A 10,080-nucleotide genomic window follows, 5' to 3' on the forward strand; every position below is an offset into this window, starting at 1 on the left:
TTCGAGGTAGTAGGAGTTTCTGCAGGTTTATTACAGCATAAGGACAGGATCAGGACAACCTGCATAGGAACAGAATGACAGGGCCCAGCAGGACAACTGGGGCCCAGCAGGGGAAAAGAGGCCCAGCAGCTGCTGGGGCTAGGTCTGGGATGAGCGCGCTAACATTTAATAACAAAACATTGACTTATATACATAGCGCAAACACATAGCATTACATTGCAGTAGGCGTAACAGTAGGTGGAGTAGGAGGCGTGACGCGTAGCAGTCGCGAGAGATAACAGTAAAAAGAGGTGTAACTGGGAGTATACATAGACATGTGGTGCAAACGTAACAGAATATGTCATGAATGGGCGGAAACATTGGAGGGGGCTACCTAAGGAGCCGGGACCTCTAACCTTAATGGTGCGCGAAAACTAGCAATGACGTGTTACTAGGAGAAGCTGGGGGCTACGAACTCTGTGCTAGGAGCAGAGACTAGAGTCTGGAGGGTCGGAGCGACATGTGCCTGAACCCTATCTGGTATCTAATGTTTAGGGAACATGTTGATATAAACTAGAAGTCATGAGGGGAAAAGCTAACTTGATTCTAAGACTGGACCATGCATTATTCTACATGTAGTGCGTGAAGAATATTAAATGACCATTAAATACAGTATTTCTCTAACGTGGAGACGAGAAGGCTAGACAATGACGGAAACTATTGATGCAGTTCAGTAGCTTAGGAATGCAGAGGAGGAGGACTGAACTGATAGCTGGAACTATAACATACTTTTGGCAGACTCAGAGGCAGAGCCGGGGTGCACCGGGCACTGCAAGGCAGGAAGTAAGTGAAGGGTCGAGGATACAGGTGGGGGCTGTATCGCTCCTCAGCGAGGCTTTCAGGAGACAGGAGCTGAATCTGTGGTCCGGGCCCTTTTGAGGCCTGGAAACGGGGACTTTATAATTGAATAACGTGCACACTGAGAAACGTGGCAACATTACTTACATAGGCCTGATATTCGTAGTATTCACGAGGACTGGAAACTAGCATACTAGAGGTGGACACAACTGTAATTGCGTCTTTAATCAGAAATGGGGAATAACATATGCATATTGATCATGCACACATAACACATGATGGATTCGGCGTAGGGACACAGAACATGGCAAAATTTACTTTTCCACAACATAGGCCAACGTCTTGAAGTTCCAAACGTAAAGTGGGAACATACACACTTATCTTCCACCACTTTCTTGAATAACCGCTGTCTGGTTTACGAATCCCGTCCACACTTGATGGATGTCAGTCTGAAAACATCCACCTATCTAGACCTGAAAATACACAGGCTAGCCACAAGCCCTGAAGAGTCGTGTTGTACCACACTCACACGACGAAACACGTGTCGGCTGATTGTGGCCCCCCTTTTTGTGGACTGAATAAACAACTCGTCGTTGAACACACACCCAGGAATCTGCATCTGCTATTCTTATGATACTGTTTGTGGTGCTTTAAACTATTTGGTTCGCGGTCTGCTGAACCTGTAAATGTTTCTTTTGGGTGCGAGAGCAATGCTGTTTTTTCAAAGTTTGTTAATGGGCAGTGGCACAAGGTTGGATTCACTCATTTGATCCAGCACTATGAAACCATCCCTGGCAATTTGTCTTCAGTAAACCCTATAGACAGGGAGGCAATCCCAGAAGGACAAACAGACTAGACTTGCTTACTCAATAACTCTCGTACAAATGTCTACTGATCGAGAGGCCCTAGACCACTAACCGCTTAAGTTGGTTTTATGGTAATCATTTCTTGAAATTGTTGGTTGCTAATGTCATTGAGGTCCTGTTCTTTAAATCTCTCTATAAATCCTTCATATGGAATTACTGCTAAAAAAAATTAATAGTGTACATGAGCAATAAATACTCACCCATGATTTATTTTTTGTTCTTTATGTTATGCATATTGAGAAATGACTGAAAAAAATTTAGGAAAAAAGTTGAGGCTGATATTGAAACTTTGATATTGTGGTAGGACAGGCTGCTCCGAAGCCCTGGACAGAGAAGTCCACTCAAGAACTCTGCTGCTCGTCTTTTACAAAGGCTGCTGTGCAGTTCACTTTGCAAGCCTTGCACCAGTGCAGGTGTGACAAACTAAGGACAGTTAAAAGACCAAGTAACACAAGGATGGGGTCCAGATACAAATTAGGCACACCGGTACGCAGGGGCGTAGCTTAGTTAGTAAGATGGGGTGGAGGGGAGGGGGAAATTCAGATTTTCCAATAATCGCTCTGCCATATAATATTAAAATAAATTATATGACAAGGGTGCGCATGAGAGGGGCTTAAATGGCAGTGGAAAGGGAGAGGAATGTGGTTTGGTAGGGGAACTGAGTGAAAGAAAACACAGTGAGAGAAAACACAATATTTTGTAAAATAACAAAAACAAATTGAGACTTTCAAAAGAGAGAGGTAGAGAGTGTGTGTGCGTTTTTGTCTTTATGTATGCGACAGACACATTACCAAACCCGACCGGTACCTAACTATTTACCAGAAAATACATCTATTATCGGGGTGTAACCAAGGCCGGCTCCAGGGTGGTGTGATCGGTGCTACCTCACCGGGCGCTGACTTGGGGTGGGAGCGTAATTTTTTCATATATATTGTCATTTTAAAAGCACCTGCTGCTGTGTTCACATCAAATAAAATGTCAAGATAACTTCTGTGATTAATCCTCTTCCTGGAAAGAGACCGTAGGTTTGTCTAGTGAAAGTTTTGACTCATCCTAAGGTAGTGCAGAGGGTAAAATGCCTGCTGCTAAGAACGTGTACCATGCAGATAACAAAGTACATATAATGGAAATAGGTCAGTGGGTTACTGCTTCTGTAAGAGAACTCCTTTTGTTACTTGTCGTATATAAGTCAAAATCCTAATATAGAACACTGAGCTATTAAATGTCATCAAAGAGCTGCATGCAAACTGCAAGGTATATGTTAGCGCTATACGTTTTTTTGCACAGTCTTTCATTATCCTAATCCTGCCAAAAGGGTTCATTTGGGTAGAAAACAATTATTATTATTAAAGAGAATCCCTAAAAATCCAGAATGTGTGCTTTCCAGAATAAGGACTCTTAAACTGGATTGCCTAGCAGTATCGATGACATGTCACTCCTAAACTACACCTTGTAGTCCTGTCTGATGTAACATTTGGTATACACTGATTTACACAAATGATTGTCTCTGTGCAATCTGTGTGTGATGTAAAGTGTTCTGACACCTTACACTGGTATGAGTGGTGCGATCAAACTAAATAAATCGGAGAGACAGTGGATCTGGAGACTTGAGGGGCACTGTTAAGGGGTGCTAGTGAGGGAATCCGTGGCAGAGGTGGTCATTGGGGTGGGGGGCGCCAACAAACATTGTCGCACATTTCGCCATCAGTGTTAAAGCCAGCCCTGGGTGTAACACCCTAAACATGCCGGTACAACACTTAATGCTGGGATTTAATATTATGTGTTCGACAAATGTTAATATTTGTAAAGCCAGGCTAACTCACGCCGAACATAAAATGTTGTGAAAGTTGCTTCTGAAAGTGAAACTGAGTATAGATTTCCTTAATATACATTTTGCAAAGCTTTGCCATTTGTAGACTCTGGAAAGCCTCAGAATGTTAATTTGGGAGGTTTCAGCTCTTGCTCACACTACAGTCCTGACGATGATCTTTATTTAACAAGATCGAAACGCCGTCGACCTCACAAACAAAACTCCCTAACTGTAATTAAATAACTTGGAGTTCTGTAGTGTCTTTTCAATGCGATGTAAAGCTTTTAATGTCACCAAGCACTTTCACTTCACGCACTTGCACTTTTTCTTGTGAGCACAAGAACTATTATTGTTGCAATTTGAATGACAATCCATTTATGCTGCTAATAAATGTGATGTCACTTCATACCTTGTGTCCCTGCATACATTGCGTATTGAGTCCCGTCTGGACTCCCTTCAAAAGTGTTTGTGTAGATTAATGCAGCACCTAATAATAGTAGCCCAGGCTACAAGAGGACCCGTGAGGTCTCCCTTAGACCACTGTTCCTTTTAAAAATTCATACCCCCCCTGGTCGTACTACAGGGGTACCCTTGTTGTTTACACTTATCCTTAAGTATCTACTAAGCACCAAGAAACCTCTGGTGAACATGCCCTCTACCAAGGAAGAGTAACAAAACATAACATAATGTAATGTAACATAACATAAGATAACAGCACTCAGTTTTCCAACTTCACTGGGTCTGGTACATGGAGAGTACCAGATGTTTGTTCGTGTGCGGTCTACAGCACTAATTCTAGTGCTACAGTGGGGTGGAAGGACCCCTTATATTGATATTCAACCACAGAATCACTATTGGATATCTGGAGTTCCGACCAAATAACTTTACTTTAATGCCTGTGGACCTTACCATGTTCCACATCGTCTGTCTTATTTGGGGTCGATGATTTGCTGATCCATATCCACATGCGTCTTGGATCATGACCGATGTTGCGTGTATGAAAATCTCCTGATGATATTATCTTTGAGTCCATTTTTGCCCTAAAGAAGTCCAATGCCATGGATGAAACGCGTTGGCGGTTTCTGCTGTAAAATTGGCAACATATATTTTTTTACAAGAATAAAAAAGAAGAATTGTATACATCTTGGCATTCTATTCTGAAATTTGTTCACATTATTATTATTTGTGGTGCACCTTTCCTGTGTTTCAAGCACTCCATTTGCCGCCTTCAGAATCAGGGGTCTTGTCCCGCTTCATCCAGAGATGAACCTTGCCTTGTGTAGAGTCCGGCTGCTGCTGCCTGCCTGCACATGCCTGCTAAAGGAAAGAGACATATACCCGTGAGCACATGTACATTTGCAGGTTATGAATGCACTACACATGTGCACCTGTGGGCACATGGATGATACACTCACATGAGAACGTCACCCTCGTGCCACACAAACAAAATGCCTAGGCAGGCTTCAAGCTGGTAACGACAGACATGCCACCCTGTGGCCCACGTCTTCGCACCCAGGACATTTTTCAGTACTGGATTTTTCAATGAGCACAGTATTCTAGCAGGGTGTCACCCACAGGAGGGGCAAAACAAAGACCTTGTCCTCAATAAAGAGTACCAGTGGGGCCCATCATCACAAATTAACCATTGGATTCCACCTCCAAGACTAACATTTGCATAGGCTGGGGATGCAGCATCTACAGTACCAGGGATTCTACAGGTGGAGAAAGGTAGGTGATCCTCCATGTGGCTACAACAGGTAGAGCAAGATGGGTGATCCTCCAATGGGGCTACAACAGGTAGAAAAGGGGGTGATCCTCCATGGGTCTACAACAGGTAGAGAAAGGTGGGTGATCCCCCATGAGGCTACACGAAGTGGAGAAAGGTGGGTGATCCTCCAAGGGGCTACAACAGGTATAAAAGGGGGGTGAGCCCCATGGGGCTACAACGGGTAGAAAAATGTGGGTGATCTTCCATGAGGCTACAACGAGTAGACAAAGGTGGTTGATTATCAATGGGGCTATAACAGGTAGAGCAAGGTGGATGATCCACCAATGTGGCTACAACAGGTATAGAAAGGTGGGTGATCCTCCATGGGGCTAATACAGGTAGAAAAAGGTGATTGATTATCAATGGGGCTACAACAGGTAGAGAAAGGTGGGTGATCATCCATGGGGCTAATACAGCTAGAAAAAGGTGGTTGATTATCAATGGGGCTACAACAGGTAGAGAAAGGTGGGTGATCCTCCATGGGGCTAATACAGGTAGAAAAAGGTGGTTGATTATCAATGGGGCTACAACAGGTAGAGAAAGGTGGGTGATCCTCCATGGGGCTAATACAGGTAGAAAAAGGTGGTTGATTATCAATGGGGCTACAACAGGTAGAGAAAGGTGGGTGATCCTCCATGGGGCTAATACAGGTAGAAAAAGGTGGTTGATTATCAATGGGGCTACAACAGGTAGGGAAAGGTGGGTGATCCTCCATGGGGCTAATACAGGTAGAAAAAGGTGGTTGATTATCAATGGGGCTACAACAGGTAGAGAAAGGTGGGTGAATTTCCATAGGGCTACAACAGGTAGAGAAAGGTGGGTGAATCTCTATAGGGCTACAAAAGGTGTGTAAATCTCCATAGGGCTACAACAGGTAGAGAAAGGTGGGTGATCCTCCAGGGTGCTACAACAGAAGTAGCATGACATGCTCCCATTCCAAGTAGGTATTTGTGGAGAAAAGAGAGGGATCACTTAGCCATGCTACATTAACAAAGTCAGTGAAGGAATCTTTTAGTGGCTTAGTGCTGAGAGGTGAAAATGTCCCCATGCCTATCAGTAATTTTGCATGCTCTGGCAGCCACCCCATGTGAACCTCAAGTCCACCTCAGCAGACCCGGCAAAGGTACAGAAAGGAAGACTGAATCCTAATGGGATGCAACAGTGTGGTGGTGGAATTGCATCACATTTGTCCTAGGGCCATTCTAACCATGATTTCACTGTCCAGGATCTGTGTGGAAGATGCCGAGACCACGGATCACAGGCCACATGATGTCATTCCATGAGATGAATTCGTGATCTAATTTGCATTTTTTATGCCTAACAATCCTCGAAGCATAATGTTGGGAAGTATGGAACACCCTCCATCTCTTTCAACTAGTTTTAGTACCCAAATGTCCAGTTTTTGAACAACCTCAATGCTTTGTGTTTTCAAGGGGATCCCTCCCTGACACTGCATTCCCACGGGCACACCCTGGGGATGCTGAGCTCCTTGCCCTCAGGTTCTATGATACTAACTCTCTTCAAATTACTCACTCCTCTAGTACATTGAGACCTAGACAGACTACAGGCACACCCATTATTCCATCAGCCCAACCACACCTTTACTCTGTGCACATTGGCAATCTGACTCTGCCCTAGCAGTCCAGCAGGATGGCAAACCTCTCCTTCGTTATTATGGGGAAACAGAAAACGGTTTCATTGCCACTAGGTCAGCACTGCACTTCCACTTCAAGGGTCCAACAGGGTACACTCATCATCCTAACAAGCACTGACAATCCAATAAATGAAAGTGCCTCTTCCCATCATCGATGGGTTTTGGCACTCAATAAGTCATCATACATGCACTCTCTTACTCACACTTGCACTCAGTCAACCATGCATCAACCAGCAGGGCCGGACTGGGAACCAAAACCGGCCCTGGCAAAGTGCTCGACCGGACCCCGGGGGGGCTTGGGGTTGCGGCCGAGCTGTTTGCCACAGCTGGTTTTGGACGATTTTGTTACTGCGGCCGATTTTGCAGCTATGCTGCAAAAACGGCCCTGTAACACAATAGGCCCCCAGGGGCACAAAACCGGCCCCTAACCTTGGTGGCCCACCGGGGAAATGCCTTGTACCCGCTGCGGCCAGTCCGGCCCTGTCCACCCGCTTATATGACAGGATCATACCTGATGTCGGGTTACAGGTCCCACAACGCCAGCCTCCCATCTGCAACATCCTGCCACATATATGGAGAAAAGAAAACAGAGGAGTAACATAGAAGATAAATGTGCAAACAGAGCACAAACAGTGAAAAGACTACAAAACACAGAGGACGGACTACATTAACTTGACATAGGAATTCTCTCAGCGTGCACAGGCGGAGAACCCAGAAGAAGTTGAGAATGCTGCCACGGAGCCAGAAGCAGTGAAACTGGGGAACTGGGTTTGAGTCTCAGCAAAGACGTGCAACATCCTGTGATTCTGGGCAAATCACTTAATCTCCCCATGCCTACCAAAAATGAATGCGTCCATCTGTAATGAAACTGGTGCTCATGTAAAGCGCTCTCATACCCGAAGTCTCGGGTCTAGTTTGCGCTACATAAAACTGTTTAAAAAATCTTTCGAAAGAGATAGAGGAAGCTACCAACCTTCAGAGTCTGATGCCAGCCAGAGGAGAAGCAACCCAGCGATCAGCAGAGACAAACAAGGCAAGAAAGAGGAAGAAGCTGTGGGTCCACCTTGCAAACTCTCGGTCCTGTTATGGCCCAGGGTAGCACCATGGCTACCCAGAACCTTGAGAGCAGAGGTGGGCACCCCGGAAGGAAACCGATCGGCCACCAACAGGACTCCAAGAAGAAAAAGAGAGCGAATGCTGCTTTATTCATCTGCTCTCAGTAGGTACTGGGAACTTATCAAGGATGCTAAAACTATTTATGTTACGATTTGTTTGGCATTAAGCTGCCCGAGGCAAAAACAAAATACTTCCACCAATAAAAAAAAAACTTAGCATCACAGATTTAATTTTGGCGAACCAGATGGTACCAAGATGCTAGTTTCCGGTCCATGGAAGACCTGGCTTGGTGGTTTGGGCTGGACTGTTGAGGAACAGGATCAAGACTAATTTGCATATGGCTGGGCCTGAACTGGGGTGGCGAAGTGAGCTAAAGAACGATGATGGATTCAACCCAGATCTGTGACTGGAGGTGAGTGTCTGAAAAGTTTCATAGCTCCGTCCATCATCTCCTTGTGTCCACTCTACATACAACCATAAAAAAACACAACTCAAAAACACATGCATGGTGGGCATATGCTTGCAATAACAAATACAATTAAACATAGCAGTGGGTTGCCGCCTTGCAATGGTATTGCACAAAGAGTATCTTTGCTTTAAAGTTCCAGCATGGACACCGTGTTTAGAACCAACATGTTGGCTATCTTGGAATAGTAAAATAATGATACACTGTAGACGAAACTATTCCATTGTGATCGCCTGGTTTAGAGGCAGTGGTTGTGTGCTCTAGATGAAATGAGTTGTAAGGAATGGAAATATTTGCACTATCTGGGGGGCCTTAGTATGCTCTAAAATGAAAATAAAAGGAGATGGAAAGAAATGGAAGGTGACCTGTAAGAGGAGGAAATTGCAAAAGTAAAGGACTGGTCCAGCAGCTGTGGCACTGAAGGGCACTCATTTTCAAGCAGATGTGCACATATGATCAGACAAATGCAGCCACTCGCAGGCCAAGAAAGACAATTCTGAAGTGGGCTGATCCATTTCTCTGTGCAGTATGCTGTCATGGATGGAAGCAGGGTGTAAATGACACACATACAGACCAACAACAAATGAGGGTTGACCCAAAGCCCCTCGATGTAAGTGTGATACATTTGTGCATATATATTTTATTTATTTATATGCAAATGCACAGAATATAATATGCTACTTATTGCCATTGTTGCCTTTGAAAAGCCTTGAGTGAGATATGATGCCCCCTTCAACAAAAGTAATAAATAATATATTATACTCTGCACATTTCCATATGTGGCTTATGACATGGTATTTTTTCATGTGTACTTATTTTAGCAAAAGGCACTTAACTTAAACCAGGCAGAATGCAGGAGTTAAATGTATGAACTATGGTAAAATGACTTTGAAGAGACCTTGCAATTATTAGGAGAGTTGATTCCTGTGCAAATTTTAACTTTACACTGCAGTAATAAGCATATGAATGTGTGTTCATTAGTACAGTTGCTCTAAATGACATAGAATTGGGTCACACTTATTTATTCTTATTTTTTAATGACAAGATGCTGATTAAACCTATCAGGCCTTCAGAAGTAATTACAGTACGAACTATTATAGTGAAAAACGTCGACCTCGAGGATTTGTCAAAGAGGACACAACAATCCTTGCCTACAAAAGGAATCTGTGAGATTTCATGTTACAAAATAGGTGACTGCAGGCGTTAATATAGTGCAGTGATAACCCACCCTCAAATACCTATTGACTTTAACATAGGCATTTCATAATAAATAGATCAGGCCTACTTCCTTTATCATAACTTTCATAAGAAATTGATTAGAACTATAGCATCTGAAATAGCTTTCCCAACTAACTAATCTGGCCTACAGGCTGTCTTATTGGCCTGTCACCATGACCAACTCATACCTACTGGATTGTGCATAAATCTTACCACAAGGCAACCATCTGGAATACTGTAATAAAACTACAGATATGTCCAACATCACTGTTGTCAAAACAAGATAACATTCCTACTAAAAGGGCCTAATAAGGATTAAAATAGTGCATAACTTCTATCCTCTTA

The sequence above is a fragment of the Lissotriton helveticus genome, chromosome 11 (genome assembly GCF_964261635.1).
Source record: "Lissotriton helveticus chromosome 11, aLisHel1.1, whole genome shotgun sequence".
NCBI lineage: Eukaryota > Metazoa > Chordata > Amphibia > Caudata > Salamandridae > Lissotriton > Lissotriton helveticus.